The 27906-nt window shown below is 41.3% G+C and overlaps 2 long non-coding RNA genes across 2 annotated transcripts in view; one reads left to right on the forward strand and one right to left on the reverse strand.

Moving 5' to 3' along the window:
- LOC122552768 (uncharacterized) overlaps nt 1-27906 on the reverse strand; it is a 144987-nt gene that overhangs the window by 86694 nt on the left and 30387 nt on the right. The gene's annotated exons all lie outside the window — the stretch shown is intronic.
- LOC148148944 (uncharacterized) overlaps nt 7629-27906 on the forward strand; it is a 93456-nt gene continuing 73178 nt past the window's right edge. The window contains exons 1-2 of the long non-coding RNA XR_015758423.1: nt 7629-7747; nt 8355-8890. This is a non-coding gene — a long non-coding RNA (uncharacterized LOC148148944). The remainder of the gene's footprint in view (nt 7748-8354; nt 8891-27906) is intronic.

Consider the following 27906-nt stretch of genomic DNA (forward strand, 5'->3'; position numbering starts at 1 on the left):
GAGAGGTGGACATTTCCATCACAGAAAGGAGTTTAAAATCATAGAGTAACAGTGTAGCTCTACTAGGAAGTGGGAATGGGAAACTAAAGTTGAGAAGAGTGACATGAGATATTGGGACTCTTCCCACTGGAGCTGTAAAGGGTGAGAGGAGGTTAAAATTAGATTTTAAAACAATGCAAGGTTTAGAAAGAGTCAGACCAGACAATTCTCATTTAGTATTCAATTATCAACATTCCACTACTTACTCTTCATGAATGACCCAGAGAGACTCATCAATATATCTCTTCACTTCTATTCTTTTTTTGATTCACTTCTTATCTCTAATCTGTATTCATGTGTGTTGTGTTATCATTCCTTTTCATAGTTAGTCACTAAGAAACTCACTCTGTTGTTCACTCAAAAAAGCCTGATTGGCTTGTCTCGTTTCAAAACATAAATTCATGCGGTCTGGGAGAAAGGAATCCTGAAGAAAGTGGTCCTTTTTAAATGAAACATGTTGTGACCAATCAAAGAGGGATGGGTGAATAAAGCCGAAGAGTCAGTTCATGTGTCTTCGGCTGGGAGGTGAATGATTTGGGTATCTACCTGTAACTGGAATAACTTGGGGAATCTTACCTGCGGTCTGGTTGTAACAATCTTAAACTTTTTCCGGTTTTAATAAAAGAACATTAACCTGAAATGTTGATTGTTTCTTTTCCCAGAAATACCGCCTGACATACTGAATGTTCCTATCATCTACTTTTTAAAATCTATCCTAGTGTAAGATCTCTCCCACATTCTTGCAAGTTGAGTCACAACATCTTGCTACCTCTCGCTATTCTTCCCTTCTGGAATCTGTAGACTAATCTTGCCTGTGAGCTTTCACGGATATTATGGTCCCTTCCCCTCTCAGAGTCCACATTCATGGCACTTAGGCCTTGGATTCAGTTATAAATGCCAATCAGCTGTCCTTGAGAACCCAATTGTCTTTTAACTTGGAAGCAAATGAACAGTTCAAAACACAGCTGTCAACAACCCAAGATCCTCAATACGTTTCTGAGACCTTGGAGCTCCATACTCTGTCCACTATCAATACACAGGCTGCTGCCATTGTCTCCAACTGTAAAAGTCTTCCACCTTCCTCTCAGTAAATCAATCTGGACTCCCTTTGATCTCTGATCAAGCCACCCAGACTTGCCATCAGCCAGACTACCATCCACATTGATATGAACCGCCTCAATTTTATTTTAAAGATACAGTCCCAAAATATAACTGTTTAATAAACTCCATAATCGTAACTCAGACGGGCCAGTGAACAGACAGCCCTGGCATAGATAACCACAAACATGAAACAGAAATGGCCAAATATTTCCCTGGCGATGACCATATCAATTTGAGACAGCTTGTTGCACTCTGACCTTTGAGTCAGAATGTTCTAAATTCTAAAACCCATTCCTGAACTTTAACACATACTTTAGATGCTTTGGTAAAAACAATGACTGCAGATGCTGGAAACCAGATTCTGGATTAGTGGTGCTGGAAGAGCACAACAGTTCAGGCAGCATCCGAGGAGCAGTAAAATCGACATTTCGGGCAAAAGCCCTTCATCAGGAATAAAGGCAGAGAGCCTGAAGGTGGAGAGATAAGCTAGAGGAGGATGGGGGTGGGGAGAAAGTAGCATAGAGTACAATAGGTGAGTGGGGGAGGGGATGAAGGTGATAGGTCAGGGAGGAGGGTGGAGTGGATAGGTGGAAAAGAAGATAGGCAGGTAGGACAAGTTATGGGGACAGTGCTGAGCTGGAAGTTTGGAACTAGGGTGAGGTGGGGGAAGGGGAAATGAGGAAACTGTTGAAGTCCACATTGATGCCCTGGGGTTGAAGTGTTCCAAGGCGGAAGGTGAGGCGTTCTTCCTCCAGGCGTCTAGTGGTGATTGAGCGGCAGTGAAGGAGGCCCAGGACCTCCATGTCCTCGGCAGAATGGGAGGGGGAGTTGAAATGTTGGGCCACAGGGCGGTGTGGTTGATTGGTGCGGATGTCCCGGAGATGTTCCATAAAGCGGTCTGCTAGGAGGCGTCCAGTCTCCCCAGTATAGAGGAGACCGCATCGGGAGCAACGGATGCAATACATGATATTGGTGGATGTGCAGGTAAAACTTTGATGGATGTGGAAGGCTCCTTTAGGGCCTTGGATGGAGGGGAGGGAGGAGGTGTGGGCGCAGGTTTTGCAATTCCTGTGGTGGCAGGGGAAGGTGCCAGGATGGGAGGGTGGGTTGGAGGGGGGCGTGGACCTGACCAGGTAGTCACGGAGGGAACGGTCTTTGCTTTAGATGCTTTGGTATAGCAGTGACAGAGACTAGCAAGGTCAGGGGAGGCTCAAAAGCAATCAGTGGGCTGTGTTTATATGACGCAAACCCAAGTTTGCAAGGGGAATTCATCTATGACAGAGATGTAGAGGGATTAGTCTATAGTGATAAACCTCCCGCAACCCAGACATCTAGTTTAAGTTCCCATGCTCCAGAATGTTATGTTCCTTCCAGAGAGTGACAGCTTCCGTGCTCTCTGCACTACTCCACATGATGCTCATATGATCATGACAGTGATCAGCACTCCTCAGGACAGTCTAAAAGGAAAACGTAAACAGTTTGTCATATCTGTCATTGCAGTGCTGCCCCTTTAAGAGATCTAGTTAGGTAACTCACAAGGGCGGAGCCAGGGGCTCAGACACATACTGGCTGTGGAGGTGTGAGCATCTGAAATAAAAGGTTCTTAGTCAGTGCTTTACTTGTGCCTACCTTGGGCGACTGTCTGTGTGGAGTTTACACATTCTCCCCGTATCTGCGTGGGTTTTCTCTGGGTGCTCCGGTTTCCTCCCACAATTTGAAGATGTGTAGGTTAGGTGGATTGGCCATGCTGAATTGCTCATATCATCTTGGGATGTGCTGGCGAGGTGGCTTAGCTGTGGGAAATGCAGAGTTACAGGGGTAGGGGAATGGGTCTGAGTGGGATGCTCTTTGTAGGGTCAGTGTGGACTCGATATGCCGAATGGCCTACTTCCACACTGTAGGGATTCTATAATGCCTGGTTCCCAGCAAATTACAAACTTAACATGAAGCCTTTACAGATTGGAAGAAGCCACAGGAGGTTCAAGGTGAGATGGGAAAAATTTAAGGGAGATGCGCAAAGGAAGTTTTTCACACAGAGAGTGATAGGAACCTGGAACGCACTGCCAGAAGAGGTGGTGGAAACAGGCATGTTGGTGACATTTAAGAGGTACCTGGATGGTTACATGAATAGGGAGGGAATAGAAGGATACAAACCACAAAAAGGCAAAAGGTTTGTTCTTTAGTTTAGTTAGGGCCTGATGATCAGCACAGGCCTGGAGGGCTGAAGGGCCTGCTCCTGTGCTGTATTTCTCTTTGTTCTTTGACTGTGGTACGAGGTACAATATCTGTGCAAAGGGGCAGGTTGAACAGAGTGTTGACACCCACCCACAGAAAGTGATTTCAGTGTTCATTGCAGTAAAATGTGGCACTTCAGTGGGCAAACAAAAGTGGCTTATTGTTACTTAATTATTATTTAAATGGTGATATATTTGGAAATTTTGAGGTAAAAAGGAGCCTGGGTGTTGTTGCACTGCGGGCAAGGAAAACAAGAATGCAGGTGCCGCAAGCAGTTGGAAAGGCAGATGATATTTTGCCCTTTATTGCAAAAGGGTTTGGCATAGGAGCAAGGAAGTCTTGCAGCAGCTTTACAGGGCCTTGGTGAGGCCACACTTGGAGTGGTGTGTGCAATTTTGGGTTCCTTTCCTAAGATAATGTTTAGTTGCTGTAGAGGTGTTCTATAATGCCTCACAGCAAGTATGTATTATGCTCATATTACCATCGCCACATTATGGCATGTGACCTGATGGTATAAACGCCTCAGACTCCATCCTACTGAAGCATTACACAGTGAGGGAAACATGCTACAGTTTACATCAGAAGTGTTTATCTTGAACTTAGACATGCATGTGCCTGTGATTGTAATATAAGTAGATACCAGGATCTGCAATAAATGTCGATTGAACCCTTCAGTATTATATTACCCACATCTCATTCTTATGTCATAGGGGCTAACAAAAGTAACACATCATTAGGCATGAATATCCTGCTGAAGATAAAAGCCCATCACTGCAGAAAAATGTGGGTTAACAGCAGTGGCCATTAACAAATCCAGGTATCACATCACAGTGGCAGCAGATTACATTTATTACATTGAGCGGGAGTGAAGAGAAAATTCACCAGACTGATTTTTGGGATAATAAGTTTGTTGTATGAGTAGAGATTGGCTTCACTGCTTCTGTATTCATTGGACTTTAGAAGAATGAGAGCAATCTCATTAAAACATATAAAATTCTTGCAGGGCCAGACAGTCTGGATGCAGTGATGACGATTCCTGTCTCTGGGAATTCCAAACCAAAGGGTCACAGTCTCAGGATGCTGGACAGGACATTTCAAACTGAGATTAGGAGAAATTTCTTCAAGCAGTGGGTGGTGCACCTATGGAATTCTCTTCCACAAAAAGCTGGGGAGACCAGGTCACTAAGTAAATTTAAGAAGGAAGTAGTTAATTTCTCGAGGTCAGAGATGTCAAATGGTTTGGGGTGAGAGACAGAGTTTGGTATTGAGATAGGTAATCAGCCATGATCATATTGAATAGTGGAGTGGACTTGTTGGGCTGATGGAGGTGCCTGCATCCTGGAAGGAAGGGCATGGTGAGGAATGACACTTCTGGACTCTCCTAAGGGAACAATCCCTAGGTAACTGTCCTTTACTGCTCCTCCTTGTTAGTGCACAATAAACCTCTCCCTCTCCTGGTGCAAATGGGGCTACTGCAAGTGGAGACATCGGGGAGACAGGAACTGTATCTGTTGCACCTGATGTGGTTTCCTCGACATCAAGGAGACAGGACGCCAACTTGTGGATTGTTTCAGAGAACACCTCCGCACCAACCAACCCTACCGCCCTGTGACTGAACACTTCAACTCCCCCTCCCACTCTGCCAAGGACATGCAGGTCCTGGGGCTCCTCTATCGCCAAACCCTTACCACCCAAAGCCTGGAGGAAGAATGCCTCATATTCCGCCTTGGGACCCTGCAAACACACGAGATCAATGTGGATTTCACCAGTTTCCTCATTTCCCCTCCCCTCACATTATGCCAATCCCAAGCCTCTAACTCGGCAGTGCCTTCCTGACCTGTCCATCACCTTTCCCACCTATCCACTCCACCCTCCTCTCCAACCTATCACCTTCTCCCTCACCTTCATCTACCTGTCGCATTCTCACCTACCTTCTCCCCAACCCCACACCCCCTCCCATTTATCTCTCAGCCCCCGACCTTCAAGCCTCATTCCTGATGAAGAGCTCATTCCCAGAGCATCGATTCTCCTGCTCCTCAGACGCTGACTGACCTGCTGTGCTTTTCCAGCACCACACACTCTCAACTCTGATCTCCAGCATCTGAAATCCTCACTTTCTCCTACTGAAAGTGGAGGCTGGGTTGGTGGGTGCAGGGAGGGGGTGACGGGGGAGGAGGGGTTTTGGTCAAGGTCCCTCAGCTGGAAATGCCTGGTACCCAACTTCCTGTATCATGCCAATCCTGTGGGGTGGCAACTTCATGATTCTAACTCACTCTCTTGAACATGCAACATTGAGTAAACAGTGGTACAGTCCACAGGTCATTCACCTTCTTGCAGCATAGGAGCCAGGTTCTCCTGAGGCACCCACGGGAACTGACCTCCACAACCCCTTCCGTCCAGGCTGCCTTTGTCAGTCAGGATGGCATCTTGTTGCCATCCCTCAAGAAAAGACTTCCCTTTTCTCCATGATAGCCTTCAGGAGAACCTCTGAGGAGGTGTCACTAAAGCATGATGCTGCTCTTTTCCTGGTCTCCAGAGATGGATGGGAGGTGATGAACAGAGGTTAAGTGATTCTCCTGGAGTGCAGAGAATGAAGTGCTGATTGAATATTTTTAAATATGCATCCAGATGTTGGAGCCAAGAAGATACTGGCACATGCTATAGCTGAGAGATACATTAAAAACCTTACGAACCCATCCCACCCTTTAGGCCTGTCCCCATATTTACTCTCAAAAAACACGGTTCTGCCAATTGTTTCAAGTTGAAGAAGAGTCTTATTGAACTTGAAATGTAACTCATTTTCTCTCTCCACAGACGTGCTGAATTTCTCCAGCACATTTTTTTAACATTTGAATTATCCAGTTTTCATTGATGTAACTTCACAGTGAAGCATTCGGTTAATGACAAAAATGATCTTTAAGCCATTAGACATAACCATCAATCCATTTTTACTTATATTAGTTAACAAACCCTAACATAAGTGAGGGTCATCATTTTGATTTAGCACACACTAAAGAACACGCCATATTTTAAAGAGGTGACAAAGAAGGAATTACAATGATTTCAAACAAGTCGTCATAGGGGAATAAAGGGGGGAAATTCGAGGGCACCCGGTGTGCACCTTAACAACAGATCACATAGTGGAGAAGTGGAATGTATATTGGGAATAAACATGAACAAAAATGAGGAAATAGAGTAGCAGACAGAGACTTGAGTGAATGATACACCTAAATAAAGTATTTGTTCCACTGAGATCCTTATATCTATGCTGGCCAGTATGTCAGGAAATTTCATAACCATTCAGGGAGGGGGGAAGAAATGAAGTTTTTTTGCTAGCAGCAACAGAAAATAAGGCATATTTTAATCACAGTGCAAGAAAATAATAATAATACCAGTCCAATAATCCTATAAAGCAAGCAAGACAAACAATGCAACAGATGCCACTCCTTCTGAGCTGGAAGTCAATAGATTAGAAGAACTTTGACCCGTATTGTAAACAGTTACAACAGAAATCAGATTGGACTCTACAAAGACAAATTTTAAAGCAACCAGGACAGTTTAATCAGTAAATTACAAACAACTGTAAAAATACATTTTAAGAATAAACAGCTGAACTACAGTTTAGCCCTAATTAGTGAGGGTTTTTTTTTGTATGTCTGGGCTCAGAGCAATGGAAAATTCCATTCCTGTTCCAGTTTATGTGCAGCTTAATCTTGCCATCTTTAATGTTCTCAAGCATTTCAGGAACACATAATGAAAATACAATCGCACTGACAAGAAGAAGGATTCTCTATGGAATTCATTAAAATGTTACCCTTTGCTCTTAAATTATGTTGTTTCAGGCTCAAAATCGTCTGTACTGGGGATTGTACATTTCTCAATAAAGGCTATATGGATTTATTGTGAAATCCAATTAGGTGTGTTTGTCATCTTTTAATCCACATGGTTTTATGTTTTATCTTGAAAGCAATAAATTTTACATTTGCCCTGGCTATCAGCCATCATGCCCTTTGGCTTTTTTCCCAATCTAGCTAACAAAGCACAGTGTAATTAATCTTTGCCAATTTGGCTAAATTAACAAAATGAATCATTATGTACATATGCAGCAGTGATAGCTTGTTTGAAATAAATGTTTATACAGTTTGAAATGTTTCATAACTGAAATTTGGCTACTTTTTGGCTAGAAACTTTCAAACATGCAAAGAGATTCATACTAGTTCACTTTTTGAAACTTGATTGCAAGTTTTAGACTTTAAATGCCTAACTCTAAAATTTAAACGTAGTCATTTTTCATTTAGCTGTTGGTTAACCAGGATTTCCTTTAAATCTCTTAATATCCTGTTGAATTCTTTTAACTTGAGGAGAAACAGAGGTGAAAACATATATTTACTAATACAAGCAAACTCAGATTCGAAAAGTAGAAATTTGATTGTCAGTTGAAAAAGAAATAGGGCTTATTCTAAGTTTCTACAACAAAATATGAAACCTTAGTCTGAAACCAATGTAAGCTCTAAAACCTTACACAAATTAAATTTTACGCAGTTTAATAAGAAATATAAACATATTTTAGTATTGATATTTGGCAGCAGTATGCTCCATGCATCTTAACCTTTTTACCGCAAAAGCAATTTAACATGTGACAACCACTGTTACTTATTTAGGATCCATTTGTGTTAACACAATTAGCATTGGACGATGTATCATCTTTTAGAGACATAAGCGCAAACCCAAACAGAACAAAACAGATAATTGGATTCTAACTCAGTTCAACAGCTATTGTAAACAAAATTTAACATAGAAAGGGAAAGGAGTATGGAAAACTCCTCATATCTTGGCTGACATTTACTCCTCAATCAAAAACCTAAAACATATGAAATACAAACAATCCAAATAAGTACATTTTATTGGCAGCATCAGTGGAAAATTGTTCCAGAGAAGAATCACTGGACTTGAAATGTTATCTCTGCTTCTCTCCACAGATGCTGTCAGACCTGCTAAGCTTCTGGAACAATTTCTGGTTTGATTTCAAATTTCCAGTATTTTGATTTTATCTGTAACAATTAATCCGTCCGCTTACTTGCTTACTGTCAATGGGATCAAATTGCATGCTTCCCACATCACTGATAGTGAAGTACTTGAGACATCCTGAGGGTGTGGAGGGTGCTACATTCAGATTCCCTACAGTGTAGAAACAGGCCATCTGGCTCAACAAGTCGACACCAACCCTCCAAAGAGTAACCCATCAGACCCATTCCCCTACTACTCTGCATTTATCCCAGAAATACACACCCTTGAATACAAATTATGGGTCATTTTTTAAGCATAACCAATTCACCTAACCAGCACATCTGTGGACTGTGAGAAGATACCGGAGCACCTAGAGGAAACCCATGCAGACACAGGGAGAATGTGCAAACTCCATACAGACAGTCACCCAAGGCTGGAATCGAACCCAGGTCCCTGGCGCTGTGACGCAGCAGTGCTAACCACTGAGCCACTATGCCACCCCAAACATGTAAGTCTTTCTTTCATGATAAAGCATCCATTAATTAAAAATCAAATTATCTGTCCTTTGTGTAATATTTGCGTCTTCACTGACTTTGCTTACATTACTTTTCTGAATGAATGTTTAAATTGACTGCATGGAAATTTTTACAAAGCAATTAGTTTAGAATATAAAAATATGAGCAACTCATTGCAGGCCAGATATGTATATCTGATCACCATACATGCTGTCAGTTTTAAAATTCGGATCCAAAATAAAGTCATAGAGTCACAGGATGTACAGCATGGAAACAGACCTTTTGGCCCGACTTTTCCATACTGACCAGATATCCTAACCTAATCTCATCCCATTTGCCAGCACTTGGCCCATATCCCTCTAAACTCTTCCTATTCAAATAACCATCCAAATGTCTTTTAAATGTCGTAATTATATCAGCCTTCACCACTTTCTCTGGCAGCTCATTCCATACATGCACCACCCTCTGAGTGAAAAGGTTGCCTCTTAGGTCCCTTTTATATCTTTCCCCTCTCATCCTAAATCTATGCCCTCTAGTTCTGGACTCCCTCACCCCAGGGAAAAGGCTTTGTCTATTTATCCTATCCATACCCCTCTTGATTTTATAAACCTTGATAAGGTCACCCCTCAGCCTCCAATGCTCCAGGGAAAACAGCCCCAGCCTGTTCAGCCTCTCCCTATAGCTCAGATCCTCCAACTCTGGCAATATCCTTGTAAATCTTTTCTGAACCCTTTCAAGTTTCACATCCATCCGATAGGAGGGAGACCAGAATTAATTTGAACAATGATACTGATAAGAAATTAATTGCTCGGAGGGATTGACTGTTGTTGCCAAAGAGTCCTATGAATGACAGCGTATCAACTAGGACTTAACTGAAATGGCCATCTTCTTGAGAGTTCTGACAGCTTAAGCAAATTTGTAAGGACTGCATTGACACCATTACTTTACTTGTGAGCATCGACATATACATTTTTGGCACTAGTACTTGCACCGGTGATTATTGTTCAATGAGCATACATTGCCTACCACTGCAAACGTGGTTGGGTAGATCGTTACTACCACCTCCTTTTCTCATTGGATCTATAAGGTTTTTTTTGATCAAAACTGGTAGATTAAAACCATTAGCTAGACTGACAATAAGAGGTTCTTAGTTTTTTGCACAATATATAACTTATAAAGATTACTAGGGAGCATGATGGTAAGCCTGTCTTCCTCAAGACCAGAACTGTCTGCCTTTCCCCTCCTTATGGCATCATCAGATTGATTGGAGCTTAATCTTCTGTAGGCTTCAGTATTAACCTTTTCAGGCCCATCTCCCCCATGCTAATTCTTTATTTTCCTCGTGGACATGAGCATTGTTGCAGGGCCAGCATTTATTGGCCATCCCAAGTTGCCCCTGAGGAGGTGGTGGTGTACTGCCTTCTTGCATCGCTGCAGCCTATGTGCTGTATTTTTCCATAATTTACATATACACATTCATGTACTGTATACACTATAATTACATTTAACACCACGCCATCTCCCTGCCCCCACATTTAATTTCACAGGTTCCCGAGATTGCATTCTCGTCAGACTAGGAGGAATGGTAAGTCTTTAGCTTATAGACCTTGCTTGGGTTTTGGACCATATGATGTTTTTTGTGAAGGGTGTCATTCCTGCTTGACCTGGCATTTGGACCATTACCTCATCTAGAACACCTGTATACTCCTGAATTTTCTGCACAGAAGGAACTCTTCCCTGGCTGAAGAGGGCAATTGTCACATACCATCATCCGGCAGCATCATTTATCTCACGAATTTCCTTCACTGAAGACAGCTGCCCTGATAAATCCCCTGATTTTCTTTTCTGCAATGTTATAGATTTCTAAGTCGGACAATGTCTTCTTGACTGCATTCTGGATCTCTGTGCTGGGTAGTTCTTTCTTGAGCATGTCCTGAACCTGTGGGTACTGGTTGTCCTACCACAGTGGCGGTCCTTCCAGGGAGTTTTGTGCAGCTCATCTTCAACCTGCCTAAGCAAATCTTTATTTTCAACCACCAGCCAACTAATGTTAAAATATGTAGACGCTGTGTTTCAATTTGTTGATTATGTTGGATTCTTACAGTCATTCTGGATATTTGCTTTACTGGTGAGCCCACCATGTTCATTTCCTGAGTATTTTTATTTGAGAGTTGCTGCTTACCTGGGGGTGTGACCTCTGTCACTGGTACTACTAATACTTATTTGGAAAATGAAGCATTGAAATGTTCCGCTTGGACATGTGTTGTCTTATCATCTGACATCAAATTGGAATCTATCATAATGATTTATTCATCAGGCTGTGTTGCTGTCTGTTCAAGATCTGTCAGTGAGCTCAAATGGATCATGCTGCTCAATATTTTTCTCATAATTTGTAAATTATTACAAATTTTGCTCAGTTGTATAATCTAGACTTTTTTCTGTGTTAATAGGTATGATAAACATTTCTGACAACCTTATATATTTGCAGATTTCCATCTCATTGACCATAAGAAATAATTCTGTGGGGCCAACAAAGGTTATCTCAGAGGATTCTGGCTATCCTTTAAATTCCACCAGAGTGAAACCTTTGTCTACAATCTACAAATGCACTGCAACAACTCACCTTCTATAAACTCCACCTTCCAAACCCATGACTTGTACCACCAAGCAAGACAAGGGGATTAGGCACATGGGACACCATCACCACCACCACCACTTGCAAGCTATTCTCAAAACTACACACTCATCCTGACTCGGAACTATATAACCATTCCTTCATTGTCACTATGCAAAAATCTTGGAACTCTGTCCCTGACAGCATTGTGGTTGTACCTACAGAACATTGTCTGGAATGATTCAAGAAATCAGTTCATCAGCACCTTCTCAACATCAGTTATGGTCGGGCAATTAATGTTGGCCTAACAGTAATGTCTACATCCCATTAATAAATGAGAAGAAAAATCTACATGTTGTCTCTAGGCCTGTTGATAAACAATTGCTTGCTCAATAACATATATTTCTTCCACCTGAGGTTCCATACCTCGGAGCTCTATAAACCTGTTTTTGCCTGACTGGCATTACATTGAACAGGCTCACCATAACTGGCTATTGTTTGTCTTATTCCATATAACTAGTTGAACATCTTTCTCTTACTTAAATCAGGCTAAGGTCAAAAATGTATTTCTGCTCAAAAGTGAGTTATCTCAATTGTGAAGTAAATTTAAATTTGCACTGACATCCCTTGAATTCCAGATTTGCTGGCATTCTTTTAATTTTGACATCCATACCTCCTGGACCATGTAGATTTACTGATGTCAATATAACCTCTGTTTCCACTCCCATGGTAGACACCTGCCTTTGTTTCAAGCTTAATATGAGTGAGATGCCCATTGACATAAACTGTTTCTTGTCAAAATGAATGGTTGGTTCACAAATTCTCCCTAGGAACCTGTTGGAAGGCTGTGTTATTCCAAGTTGTTTTATTTCATTCCCATTTTTCCATGAATAACAATTTGACTTTCTGCTTCTCTGTAACTGTATCCTACTTCTGCACTTCTGCAAGTAACCTGTTGTTTCATATATACGATAGTCTTTTTTTAATGAGACATTCCAAAGCCCTGACAATGACTCACTATCTGCTGTCAATGCTGTTCTATGTGTTAAATTGCTACACATGCCTTTAGTGTGTTTATACCTTATAAATTGAACAAATTATGTTGCTGTCCTGCGATAGGCTTCATCTTACCCTCTGTGGTTATTTCTGATTTCTGTTTCCAACTTCAGCTGCAAGTTTTCTTTTGCAAAGTTAAACCTTCTTTCAGCTGTAATAAATCTGAAAGAAACTCATCAGTAATTCCAACAACAACTTTGACTTATGTAATTTCTGACTTTGAAGCTCTAAAGACTGATTTTCCACCAATCTGAAGAGCAGAAAAATGGGAATTATCTATGGATTCTCCAGATGCTCTACTCTTCAGTTAATCTTGCTCTTCCAAGAATTGTATTTATTCTCAGATTAAAGTAATGTCAAAAACTTGTGGAGAACTTCATCACACGTGTCTGTGTACCTTATTTTATGCCTTGGAAAGCAATAACATCATCAGCTATAGTCCCCATGTGGATGTGGAAGTGTGAATTTCTGAAAAAAAATCTTCTGGCAATATTATTTCTGTTGCTATTTCTTTCAAGTGTGATTATTTATTCCTCTTATGTAAAGCCTTTCAATTCTACAGTTTATCAATGCTGCTTTGTTCTCATTACTTTAAAGGCCTTTAATTTTGCATTATACCAATGCTCATTTCCTGCACTGCTTATGGGAGGGATTTCCTACATTTGTTCAACCAAAATTGAATTTCTTACCTTCTGCAGCCAAAATGGAGGTCACCTGCTCTCTCACAAGTAATGTTGTCCCACCTTTCATAGTCTAAAAGCATTCCCATCTTTTTCCCTGACTTTACCAAATAAATTCTGCTGTTTATGATTGTATAGGTGAATCTATTATCTTAACAACTTTCCCTGTTTGATTTGAACTCTCCGCAGCAATTCTAATCATGCCCTTTACCTTACAACTTTATTTTAAAAATCCCATTTGCTTTAATGGCTTCTCTGAAAGAATCTGGTTTCTGCAGCCTTAGTAAATTCTTCTCAACATAACCATGCTTTCAATTATGAATCTGTTGATCTTATTGTGACGTCATTTATCTCCTCCCTTTGTTTTTTTGTTGGACCCTGTCTGCTTAGACTTCTAAATTGTGTTTTTATTGCTTTAATTTTGGCTTCACAACATTCCCGGTGCCGTGACTTCGATTGAACTTATTACTATGGTCTTTGAATTCCCTTACTGCAGCAAAGTCTCATGGTATCTGCCCACTGTGGTACCAATGTACACTTTGGGTTACAATACATTCTAGCTTTTTCAGCCTGCAGCAGCACCATTGATTTTTGTCAAGATTCTCCCCCATCTACCAAGGATTTTAACTTTAACCATGCAGCCTCAGATGTCCAATGGTGATCCTCTAATTCAGGCTGCTCCTATACTTGATCAGGACCTGAAGAAGTGTAACTGCCAGCTCCATGTGGCTTCTAACTCACACTTGCTTCTGCACTTCTCTAACCAGGTCAGAAAAGACTTTTCCCTTGACTGTAGCCTCTGCCTTGTCGAACCCTAACACATGTTTATCTGATGCAATGTCCTCCTTATTCTGGTGTCTCGGCTCAATGTGCAAATGGATCTTGCCAAGCCAATTCCCGAGGCACTGGGGGAGATTGGAGATGTAGGAGGAAGTGAGGACTGCAGATGCTGGAGATCAGAATTGAGAGTCTGGTGCTGAAAAAGCACAGCAGGTCAGACAGCATCTGAGGGGCAGGAGAATTGACATTTTGGGCAAAAACCCTTCATCAGGAATTTTATTGGAGATTGGGGAAGTGGCAGTTTCAGCAGCAGCGAAACTATTTGTGGTGGCAATGTCAAGAACAGACAACACAGCAAGATAACTGGCGGACTCATCAGAGACCAGTGAACTTTTAACTTATTACTTTATTTTCCTCATTTAAACTACAAAAGACTTAGAGTCATAGAGATGTACAGCACGGAAACAGACCCTTTGGTCCAACTCGTCCATACCGACCAGATATCCCAACCCAATCTAGTCCCACCTGCCAGCACCCGACCCACATCCTTCCAAACCTCCCTATTCATATACCATCCAAATGCCTTTTAAATATTGCAATTGTACCAGCCCCCACTACTTCCTCTGGCAGACCATTCCATACACGTACCACCCTCTGTGTGAAAAGTTGCCCCTGAGGTCCCTTTTATATCTTTCCCCTCTCACTCTAAACCTATGCCCTCGAGTTCTGGACTCCCCCATCTCAGGGAAAAGACTTTGTCTATTTATCCTATTCATGCCCCTCATAATTTTGTAAACTTCTATAAGGTCACCCCTCAGCCTCTGATGCTCCAGGGAAAACAGTCCCAACCTGTTCAGCCTCTCCCTATAGCTCAAATCCTCCAACCCTGGCAACATCCTTGTAAATCTTTTCTAGACTCTTTCAAGTTTCACAACATCTTTTTGATCCTTTTTCTTTATTTTTCTACGATTCTATGAAGTAAAGCTTAGCTTTTAAACTCTCATTTCTCTTACTACTTTGTGCCAAAGTTTTTTTGTACCTAGGTACCTGGGTACCTAAGATGGTGCCATATGTGGTGATATTATGCACTTTTCACTGTACTCCTGCACTTCTGTGCTTAAGTACACGTGACAATAAAATCTAAAATCTAAATCTAAATCTGGAAATTTCTTCCAGGTTTGCAAGAAATTATTCTGTACAGATAAATAAATTCCAAACTACACAGCTTCTTACCAGGCCATATATATGCATGCATGCCAACTGTCATGTGAGTGATAATGGTCGAAAACAAAATCATTCATTAGGCAGCAATTAACTCAGTTGACTTTTTTTTAAAAAAAGTAAAGCAAATTACAAATTCCGAAGCAGATATTACAGCAGACAGCCAGTCTATGTGTGTGCAACTTGCAAACCCAAAGTTGATCAATTGTCAGGAAGTCAAAACATACACACAGCACATGGAGTAAGTTAAGACAAAATCTTTTAATGGCAAGGTACACCGACAATATTCTCCTCCCTTTTTCAAGAAAATGTAAATATTAACATTAACAAGTGAGATTTATGAGTATTATAACATATAGGTAATTTGCTGATTCACTATCACAAGATGTCTTTGTCTGGAGCTGCTGTCAAGTTTTTTTCTCATGAAATGCAGTTGTTATTCCAGAATTTGCTTGTCCTGGTGTATTAAGCCAAGTTTTATACCTCAAGAGCTTCCAGTTCATTTTGAAGCTTTTGGTTTTACACCAGGGATTGTGCTAATTTTAGCAGCACTTTTAATCGCCTGTTGGTACAGTATGTTTTTTTCCTCCATAGGTTGTTATAATAACTGCCCTACCACTCTAGCTGTTTATCCTTTGTGTTTTGTTTGAAGCCTGGTTTCCGACTTTCTTCATCAGTGGTTGTTTGGTTTCCTTTATGTCATGCTTGAGTTATTTCAAAGGATGTCATTGCTGGCATTTATTTCTGAAAGAATTCCCTTGCAAGTGATTTGCAAATTCTTGTTTAAGTGCTTAGCATCACAAACTGTTTTTGTAGGTCTGTCATTTTCTGTATCATTGTTTTGAACCACAAGTCAATGTTTCTGTAATTGCTCCTGCTGAGTCTGATCGTTTTAGGTATCAGTTTCTCCAAATCTTCCCATATAGTGGCACCCTTTACTTTAGATCAATGATACAAACCTTATATGTTTCCTTTCTTTCTTTGTCAGCTCTTCATTCGTCTTTGTGAGCTGAGCAGAGTACCTCCTCTCACAAAGACACATTCTCAAGTTTGGATTTATCCTGAGCTAGTGGTTGACGCTTTTCGCCTTTAATTTTCAGTTTCTCACCACAGGAGAAAGCTGCGATTTTAGTTCCACTAATTTGGAACAAAGTAGTATTCCCTTATTGTTTCTGATTTCAGTTCTGCAAGTGTTTCTTCCTTAGTCTGCTATAATTTCTCTGATGTTTAGCTGTTTCCAAAACTTATGATTAATGTAAAGTCATGGTAGTCATAAAGTTGCGGGTCCAGCATTGTCTGCAAAGTAGAACATCCACAACATCCAAACAAGTTGATTGTGCTTGTGGTGCTGGAAAAGCACAGCCAGTCAGGCAGCATCCGAGGAGCAGAGAGTCGACGTTTCAAGCATAGGCTCTTTATCAGGAATGTTAATGAATGGCTTATGCTCAAAACGTCGACTCTCCTGCTCTTCAGATGCTGCCTGACCAACTATGCTTTTCCAACACCACACTTTTTGATTCTGATCTCCAGCATCTGCAGTCCTCACTTTCTCCCCTGATTGTTCTTGCACTCAGCATTACTGGTACTCCACAGAGAATTGATGAACCGTTGAGTACTGGAAGTTTTATATTCATAGGTTTCTTGCTGGCTTCCCATGCCTATGTGCACGTGTGTCTTAGAATTTACAGGGAAGTATATTGGCACTTGCTGCAGTGTAAAACTGAGCTGACAGGCAACATTTTCAAAGGACAGATCACTTGAATTTTGTAAATGGCAGATAGTGGTGGCATTAATGTTTTCCATGAACGTGACGCCACTCTTTGTCTCATGTGTGCATCTTCAGTTCTAGCTTGTTGATCACTTCATGTGCATGCCTTTGGTGGGATACTGGATGGTAATTCCTGTGACCAGCTGGTACTCCATGTGCGTGATCTGTTTGAGGTCAATGTATGGCTCTTTGTGGCTACATCACCCTCTACTGAAAAGTGAACTGCCTCTGCCATTGGCCTTTTCTGCCACATGCCTTGTAACATGATTGTTAGCCGGACCTTTCCTTGATTTATATGGAAGGCCACACTTCGCACTTATTTTACTATATTTGGCTGTTATAATGATTCTTTCAACCATCAACTTTGTACTTAGGATATGTATGCTTTGCCAATCAATGAGGATCGTTTGGTGGCTGATCAATACTAAAAGTCACAGGTTTGTTCAGTAAATCTTCTGAATAGTTTCCAAGGAGATAGATTCAAATACCAATGCAACAATTCTGTTATCTAGCTCCCCAGATCTGAAAAATCACACAAGTCCTTTTCTCTGTATCTGTACATGAATTGTCTACAGATTCTGTCGATCAGTGTCCACATCACATGAACTTTAGTCAATGAATAGGGAATTTTAATTGACTCTGAGTTGATCTTCTATTTGTAGTCTATATCTCTTGGGGATCATTTATCCCTTCAGCTGTTCATGCTGACTTGTTACATCTTTGTTGAACTTCATCTCCAAATTTCATGGCTTGTTTTGTCTGCACTAGATATACCCAAATCTAGAATCTACAGCTATGAATGCTCCTAAAACATTTTAAATACTTTTAAAAACATTTTAAATACATTTTAAATACCTCAGTTCAAACACAGGAATTTTGTGAACATTTTGACAATATATTGATCTCTCTCTGCTTGTTATCGCACCCTGATCACTTACATTTCTCAAGTAAGGTCTCTGAATAGGGATTTGTCTGCTTACCAGCAACTTACATTTTCACTTTCTCCATGTTGTGACGAACAAAGGAATTGAGGGTTGTCTCATGCACCAGAGGATGATGTAGGACTGTGAAACACATATTCTATGGGTAGATTAACTTGTTGCTGTCTATTCGAACATGATAGATCTTGTCAGCACTGTGTTTTCCACCACTGTTCATCGTGCAATGTTAATAATAATGGCCCAATCATTAATCGTTCACCAGGGATCATTATTTTAGGTTAGTTTGTTTAAAATAGTAAAATACACTATAAGTTTTGATGCAAACAACTGATGTCTATGTGTACAACTCTGAAATAGACTGTCTGTCAAGAAGATTAACAATAGTGTAAACAAACATCACATTGAGTCATGTAAAGCAAACTCTCTTCAATGCAAGGCACATGCAAAATACTAACCATCGTGATCCTACTGCTACATAATTAAAACTAGTTACCTCAGCACAGACTGGGACTGAAGTCTAAACTTTGTGGTATCCATAGTTCATTTACACAATACCTTTACCAATTGAGCAATTAGGGTTAAGCCAATTTTATCCATAGGTCACACACGTTTGCCCAGTTCAGGACTCTTACTAAGTTATTGGCTCAGTGGTTAGCACTGCTGCCTCACAATGCCAGAGACCAAGGTGCGATTCCAGTCTTGGGTGACTGTCTGTGTGGAGTTTGCATATTCTCCCTGTATCTGCCTGGGTTTCCTCCAGGTGCTCTGGTTTCTTCCCACAGTCCAAAGATGTGCAGGTTAGGTGAATTGGCCATGCTAAATTGTGCATAGTGTTCAGGGATGTGTAGGTTAGAGGTAAATGAAGAGTAATGGGGAATAGGTTCAGGTGGGATACTCTTCGGAGGGTCGGTGTGGACTTGTAGGCCCAAAGGGCCTGTTTCCACACTGTAGGGAGACGATTAAAAAAATTATTTGATTCTATAACTTGTTTAAGTTTAAGTTTAAAACAACACAACTAGAACATTTTCCTGAACCCCACTAAAGAGTAAAGCTAGATTTCTGGAATATCATTTTAACTAGAGGATCCATGTTGTTCAACCCTAGCTGACAGCATGTGTTCTTCAGATGGTGTGACCATGATATCAATACAACTAGAAACCTAGTGTGCCACACAGCTTTCAACTGTCATTTTGATTCTTTTTAAAAACTGGATATTTTAATCCAGTCATTTTTCGATGCTCCTTGTCAAGACAAATTTCAATTAGTGCAACTCTATTTGTCTTTGAGTTCTTTGAAAATCTGCAGCATATCGAACCTTACCGAATGCCCTCAAGAACCAAGTGAAAAGCACCAAGTAGATAGCCCTCATCCATTACTTTAATCCTTGTCTGAGAAGGTTTATGAGGCATGAGTTATTCTTTGAGGAGAAAGTGAGGTCTGCAGATGCTGGAGATCAAAGTTGAAACTTTATTGCTGGAACAGCACAGCAGGTCAGGCAGCATCCAGGGAACAGGAGATTCGACGTTTCGGGCACAGGCCCTTCCAAACCCATACTGATTGCTCCCATTTAGGTGCTTGTATACCGTCAATGATTGTATTCCCTGACTGTGATCACACACCACTTCAAATTCTATAGCTACTTGAGGTACCTTCCAGACCTTAAATACAACATCTGTAGTTATGAAACTTTATTAGCAAGAATATTTTCTCAGTGGTTTACTTTAGAGTTTTGGGATTTGCTGTACAGGCATTCTGTAATTTAATGCTCCACATGCATTGTATATTTTAATGATTTAAACTTCCTCATTGCGAACGGTGAATAACTGCTGAGATATCTTTACCTGAAAATTCAGCCCTGCCTTCCTTGTTTTGAAAGTGCTAAAGCCAGTGATATGGTGCACTGGCCTACAACTAGATCTCCTCATAGTTATTGTCTATCTTATTAATGTAGCTTTTACCTGATTACTACCATGCAATAAATTGCATTTTGCTTAAGGTAACAGCCTCCTTTCGTTAGATTACTTTGAGGTTTCTTTCTCCAGTCTAGACCAAGTACACCCTGTAGACCCAGTCAGAAAAGGGAATGGTGGCAGCTATCTTCCCATCACATGATGGCAGTGATTGGTGTTATATGTGTCATCTTGTCTTTAAAAGAATGCGTCTTTGAGGACTCTTTATAAGGTTTGTATGCAACGTTGACACTCATCCTGCCAGTTGGCCTTCATTTTAAGTTAGTTGTATGTCACCTTACAGATATTGGAACAGACAAAAATTCTTTGTACAATTTTATTCAAATAATCAATATTACCTGCAATTGCCTGTTATTCCATGCAAAAATAAGGAAAGTTATACGCTAATGTGCAACACATTTATCATGCAGAATAATACTTGTATTTTTGAATGTCTTATCCTCCAAGTGCCTTGAACCTAGCAGCAGACTCTAACAAAGGAAGTCTCTCACTCAGTCATTGAGGGACCTGATAGTGGGAAGATAGGGACTGCTGAAAGCCACGCCTCCCCTTGTGGACATGATCTCAACCCCCCCACCACTCACCCTCCTCAGTCTAAGGCCTCAGATGCTTGTAGTTTTGGTAGAAGTCATCAGTTTGCAGTGGTGCTGCTGAGTACACAAGAGCTGTTAACCTATGATCAGCCCATAGTTCTCAGCAGAAGGGACTCCCAACCCCGGAATATTTAATGCCTGGGGAGAGATATTGCTGGTTAATGAGGCACTTAATGCTACACAACCACTCTTAAAAAAGATGACACAAAGTTCCCACCAGCTCGCCAGCCTAAAAACTAAGCCCCCCTGTTGCCTTCATTAAATCCAGACCAAAAATCCAACTTTAGCACCACCCAACCAATACTTCTTAATTTACCTCAGTTTCCTACACATTTCTACTTTAAGAGTGCCCTGGTGGCCTTAACCTTAGTTTCTCAATAAAGATAAATCATTATCAAATCTTGTTTGAGATTTAAAATGTGTCAAACAATTTTTCTTCTATTAAATTTCATCCTTGAGAAAAATTTCTCCTGAGAGACATTGATGGATGTCACATTTTTTTTTTAAAATAGTGTTTTAAAGAACATAGATTTCAAAGAAGGAACTGGGGGTGGGGGTAGGGGAGAGGTGGAATTCAAGTAAATGAACCACCTGGTACCAAATGAATTAGGTTTTGAAAATGCTGTTGCCAGCAGCTGTAACTTCCTGCACTCTGCAATGTTGTATGTGCTGCAGATTGTATCACAGTCTGTTCTCTATAACATGGTGTCCTTTATTCAGGTTCTTGTTTCCTGTTATTGTAAACTTCTATAACCTCGACACGCCCAGTCGCTGGCATACAGTGTTCAAGTCATAATTATGCTTCTTGCTTTCACCATAATTCTCTCCCTCTTGGGAGGAGTAAGCAAGCATTTCATTAGCAAAACAAAAGCTGTGCAATTCTCAAGCCTGCTTTTGGTGAGAAAATGAGTTCTCAGTTACGCAATTCGAAAATATTCTTGCCAATTCAAGAAATGCCACTGATGTAGAAAACATAAATAAATTCTCCAGCATATTGCTTCTTCCACTGCGGGATGTCAAAATCTTAACTCAGTGTATAGCACGATCAGCACACTGGGGAGACAGCACATATGCATGCTCCATGTATAGAAGGGAACTCACTTTATCATCCAACCTTGCTGTGCAACAGGTTGTTCATAGCATTTTGAATGTGCAATATGATAACCAATACATTAACAATGCGTTCGGTCTGCAGCAAAATTAGGTCATTAGGTTTGATAAAGCAAACACAGATTAGTTTACTCTCTATTCTGCCATTTGTGGACAGGGTGGGCGGGCATTTAATCAAGTAGAAGGTTAGAGAGACCCACCACCCTCTGACTTCCACTGAATTAACCTATTGAAAGCCTTCCCATTCTTCCATATCCTGGGTTTCAGCCTGCTGGAGCCAGTATTAAACCAGCAGCAAGGGGCAGCAGCATATTGTCTCCCAGGCAGAGGGGTGGGGAGTCACTCATTCCCAAGGCACGCTGTACAATTGGGGGACCTGGCATTGGGAGTTGGGCAGGTGGTACATTCCTGGCCCTTGCTGAATCCCTTCAACATTCACCTGCCCCAACCCCCCACCCAAGCAAATCCCCTACCGCTGTTACTTGCCTCCACTCTGGGTCACTCGGTGATCTCTACTACCTGATTGGCTCATGATTTAACTGGCCTCATCCAGTAGGGGCATCGAGAGTCTCCTGTCGGATTTAGCCCCAGCCAGTAGGCAAAACTCCCATCATTCCCTCAGGAGTCGGTCCATAATGTCATGAGTGTTAATTGAACATTCTCTTTCTGGACTTCAAATCCAGTTATTGTTTCTGGAAAGCTCAGAGTGGGAAGGATTTTACAGGGTGTGGGATGCTGGGTTGTGGAGGCATGTTAGGAGGGCTTCCTAATACAGTTCCACTGTTGGAGGCATTTTAGCAGAGGGACCAGATGCCAAGAGGAGGAACTAAAGTACCTGTTATGGGGATTTTCCCAACTAGGAGATCCTCAGGTCTTTTCCCTGTGTGGACAGTTCCCCAGTTTCAGAGGGGTGACCACTCTGGGGTGTGGGATGATTGGAGTTGGAGTCTCCATGCCCTGTGAAGAGGGCCTTGGGCAAGGAAAACCATGGCCCCCATACCCCACAGACAAGCCAGGGAACCTGCCTGCTTGGTCTCACTGAATGTAAATATTTTGCCATGCTTCTCTGAGGCTGCCTCCAAACAGAAGCACCTTCCTGAACCCCAAGCCACCTTAGCAGTACCCATCGCTCTAGGTGGAATTGCCAGCTCTCTGATTGGGAGCATCTGTTAAAAGTCCTGACCCACAGAAGGACATGGAATTGGTTCATGCTAGTGGTGCAAAACAGACAGTGAATGTTTTCGCTTGTGTCGCAAGTTAAAACAGATTGTCAATCAACTATGAGCCCGTTTTATGTTACCAACACAGAACAATTGCTCCTTAGAAGCCACCTTCTTTAGGCACAGAGGTAACTGGACATTCTCAATGAGCTAATACATTGAGCATTTAAACCATTCAGCTGTGACATCCAAGTCAATTCTGCTCCACATACATATACCACATTCCAACAACATTTGCTGCATATGAACATACATACGTTCATATGTAGCAAATGTTGTTGGAATGCAATCACTAACACTAACTCAGGATAACTAAGGCCCATTTCAATACTCCTCGTGCCACCTCAATTGAGATCAGTTAATTCAGCACAAACCCAGAGTTTAAATGTACTGCACGAAGTTCCCTATTGAGTTCAGCAGCATCGATATACTCACTTACAGAGACTGAAAACAGGCCATTTGGCCCAAACACTGTTTCCATTCTGCATGAACCTCCTCCCATTGTGCTTATTTCATCTCACTCTATCAATGTTTTGTTTTCTCTGCATTGCTTCCACTTTAAAAATGTCACCATGCAATCATATCTGACTTGGCACACTGGTTTGCCAACTGAGGGATAAACTCATGTGGTGTACGGCATAGGAAAATACCTGCTAAATGCCAAGATTTTAAGTTTTAATGATCTGCTCTTTCGCAAACGATCATCCATTTTAAAGCATCTCTCAAAGCTACTTAGATTCTGTTCTCTGGATCGGGGCTTGAACACACCACCTTTAGAAGTGAGAATGCTATTCGTGAGTTAAAGTTGACACCTATCACTTCAGCCACCTCCAAATACCACAAACTGCACTTGACTTGACACCCACCCCACACAAATAACATGAGGTTTGTCACTTTAATTTTTCCCCATTGTATGGAGGTCAATTATAATCTTGCAAATTATTCTGAACAAGGAGTTAAAAAGCAACGTGAATTATGAACCTCAATTACTGCTTTGAAAAACAGCCTGGCCCTGAATGTTTGAAACAAAATGGCAACACAGTTAATGATATAACTTGAAACTAAGTATCTTTTGATATAGTGGAGTTGAATTGTAGGCAACTTTTCAATGGCAGGAGCTTTTGTAAAATGATTTTCTGCCTGTGCCCAGTTGAGCCAATTGATGGCTCAATTTAGAGATGCTTCATGCCCCACTCTAACCACTTCTCAACAGGTTCCTGGGTTTGGGGTGGGGGTCCTCTTTGATGGAACTCCATGATTCAAAAAGGGACCCCAACAACTATGGCTCCTGTCCTAACTTAATGCTCAAGGTGCTCCCACGATAAATACCACCAACTCACCCTCTTCCCCATCTCTGGACTCTCTCTGTCGGACCTTCCCATTAGTTCGAGAACACCCCAATGTCCTGAAGCTGCAGCAATGGCTACATCTAAAAGTGGAGGTGGTGCTAAGATTATTGAGCAGTTGACCGAGCTGGTAGCTCTTGGGAGCAGTCTTGAACAGCCGCGCTGGCAGTGGTCTGGTAGCTGGGCACCAGTGGCAAAATGCCATTTCAGACTCCGTCAAAAACATTTATCCCAATTAGTCAATTATGGAAATTACACTAAACACCTTGTTGTAATATATTTCTTTTTTTGAAGTTCTCACCAAAACCCGATAAGTGGAATATCACAAATTATTTCATTTACTTTGGTGATTTCTGGCATTTTCTCAGGAATGCTTTAAGACTCACTGTTAGAGTGATTCCAATATTTTGTGTTACTTAGTAGGAAGTGGTTCATTCCAGTAATTCCCCACATAATTCTTGATCTCACAGAGAGGTAAAGGCCATTTTACCAGGGGAAAAGGATCAGCCTCTTGGGAGAAAAGAAAGCCACCACATAGTACAACATGTACTGTCCAGTTAAAAGTAACACTGGCAACGTCGTGAAGGTCATTGGGCCTGTGTCAGCTGGAGATTGCATATGATGTAAGGAAACCACAGAGGAAGGAGTCAAAATTAATACCTTTAAAAATAACACATCAAAAAGTACACTGTTCAGACTATCCAACATATCAAGTTAATTGGGTTTCAGTCGATTAGGGTAACTGCAAATACCACCTGCTTGTATCGAGGAGATAAATATCTATCAGTGAAGGATTTGTGAAACCACGACAATAGAAGCAAAGAGCAATTGTTCAAATTATAATCATTTACAAGAGAAATCTGTCATTCTCTATATTGTATATCTCTATGACTCTTTGACTTTGAGCAACTTGTATTCCAGCCTCAAAACGAATCCAGTGTAACACAATGGCTCAGTGATTAGCACAGCTGCCTCACAGTGTCAAGGGTTCCAGGTTTGATTCCAGCTTCGGGCGACAGTCTGTGTGGAGTTTGCACATTCTCCTTGTATCTGCATCAGTTTCCTCTGGGTGCTCTGGTTTCCTCTCACAGTCCAAAGATGTGCAGGCTATGTGGATTGGCTGTGCCAAAAATGTATGCAGTGTTCAGGGATGTACAGGCTAGGTGGATTAGCCGTGGTAAATGTGGGGTGGATTGGGTGGTGGATCTGGGTGAGACACTCTTCAGAGGGCTGGTGTGGACTTGTTGGGCTGAATGGCCTGTTTCCACACTGTAGGGACTCTTTGATGAATCGTATCCATAAGTGAAGGGGTCTGGAAAACTGAAGGTGTTTATGCTGTTGAAAGAGTGAGAAGATGGAACAAATAGTAAGAATGCCCAGAGCAGGCTGAGTGGATGATTGCTTTGCGAACCACACCCATTCATTTCTCAAGAATGACCTCATTATTCCAATCATTTACTATTTCAATAGATTATCTTGCTCTTGTGCAAACATATCTGTCCAACTGCAGTATTGTTCCAGTGAAGTCCAACACAAACTGATGGCCTCATTTTCTGCTTCAGCACTTCACAGCCGTCAGGACTCAACATTGTGTTCAACAACTTCAGGCCATGAACTTTGATCACAATCCCCCCACCCCATATCTTGCTTGTATCATGTTGCTCTCAGCAAAGTTGACCTATTTTCTCCTCATAGACCCATCATTAATACTCATTGTTCATCCTTTCCTTGAGAAGTTTATAAAATAATGAGAGGTATAGATAAACTTGATGGTAGTTGTCTTTTCCCTAAGATGAGTAATTTCAAGACTAGGGAGTACATTTTTAAGGTGAGAGGAGAAACATTTAAAAAAGACATAAGAGGCAATTTTTTTACACAGAGGATGGTTGGCATGCAGGATGAGCTTCCTGAGGAAGGAGTGGATGTGGGTACAATTACAATGTTTAAAAGACATTTGGATGGATACATAATAGGAAAGGTTTGGAGGGATATGGGCCAGGAGCAGGCGGGTGGGACTAGTTTAGTTTAGGATTAGGTTCAGCATGGACTGGGTTGGACCAAAGAGTCTCTTTTTGTGCTGTATGGCTCTATGACACTATGACAGAACTATAAAATAATACAATATTGAAAGAGGCCATTTGCCCCAATTCATCTGTGCCAACTCTTTGAATGAGTTTTCCCAATTTGACCCACTTCCCAGCTCTGACCTATAGTCCTGCAATTAATGTCCCTTCCGGTATTCGTTCCATGACTGAATTGGCTTGTAACCCTTAAAGACAGTACCTTCCAGATGACAACAACTTGCTGCATAAAAAAATTATTGTGGACTTATTCTGTTGCCTATCATCTGAAATCTTTGTCCTCTGGTTACTAAACCTTCTGCCTCTGGAAATATTTAGCCTCTAGCCAGAATCCTTCCAACGACAGACATCCTGGCCCCACCAGTTGCTATTGCTAATGGTGGAGATAGAATCCTTACTATGCTGAAAGAGGTCATTTGGCCCATCAAGCCACACTCTCCCTCAAAAAGCATCCCATCTGGACCCAAATCATCCCTGTAAGCCCATATTTCCCATGGCCAACCTACCTAACCTGCACATCTTTGGACAGTGGGAAGAATCCAGAACAACTGGTGGAAGCCACAGAGAGAACATGCAAACTCTACACAGACAGGACCCAACTCTGGAATCAAACCCGGGTTCCTGGTGTTGTGAGGCAGCAGTGCTAATCACTGCACCAATATCATTTTCATCATCAGTGAGGTTTGCATATGTGTTGGATTTAATTGAAGCTTGTTGACTTGTTTTATTTATTTTTGATTTTGATTTATTTTTTCTTTGACCTGCTACAGCCATTACAATGATGATGCTTCCTGCAAACAGGCAATGTGATAAATTCCAGGAAATTAACTCAGTGACAAAGAAGCAATGGCCATATTTACGCAAGCTATTAATTTTGCCAAAACAGAAGTAGGCAGAACAGAGTGCTTCACCTGCAAGTTAGGGGTTGAAGGCAAGTACAATAAAATAAATGGGTGCCTTGAATCTGCATATAGATTAGGTAAGTCAAATCAATAACAATACCATACAGGAGGGATTCCTGAAGTATTTACAGAATGGTTTTCTGGACCAATATGTTCAGAAACCAACAATAGGAAAGGTCATCCAAGACTGGGCATTGTGTAATAAGAAAGGAATAATTAGCAATTTAGCTGTGTGAGGCTCTTGGGGAAGAGTGACCATAGTATGACAGAATTCTTCATCAAGATGGAAAGGAATGTAATTGATTCTGAGACTAGGGTCCTGAATCTAAATAGAAGAAATGATGATGGCATGAGGCATGAGTTGCTTATGATAGATTGTTACTTAAAGGAATGAGAGTGGAAAGGCAATGGCAAACATTCAAACAGCGTATGGGTGATCTGCAACAATTGTTCATTCCTGCCTGGTACAAAAATAAAATAGGGGGAAGGCGGCTAAAACATGGAAGTTAGAAGGGGTATTATATCAAAGGAAGAGGCATACAAATGGCCAGAAGAAACAATCGACCTGGGGAGTTTTGAATTCAACAAAGTAGGACATAGGAATTGATTAAGGTAGAGAAAATAGAGTACGAGAAGAGGGGAACGTAAAGACTGACAATATGTTTCTATAGGTATGCGAAGAGAAAAGATTGATTAAGCCAAATGTAGATACCTTACTGTCAGAAAC

This window comes from Chiloscyllium plagiosum, unplaced genomic scaffold (genome assembly GCF_037043375.1).
Source record: "Chiloscyllium plagiosum isolate Xiang-an unplaced genomic scaffold, Cpla_swu_hap1 HiC_scaffold_10, whole genome shotgun sequence".
Lineage (NCBI taxonomy): Eukaryota > Metazoa > Chordata > Chondrichthyes > Orectolobiformes > Hemiscylliidae > Chiloscyllium > Chiloscyllium plagiosum.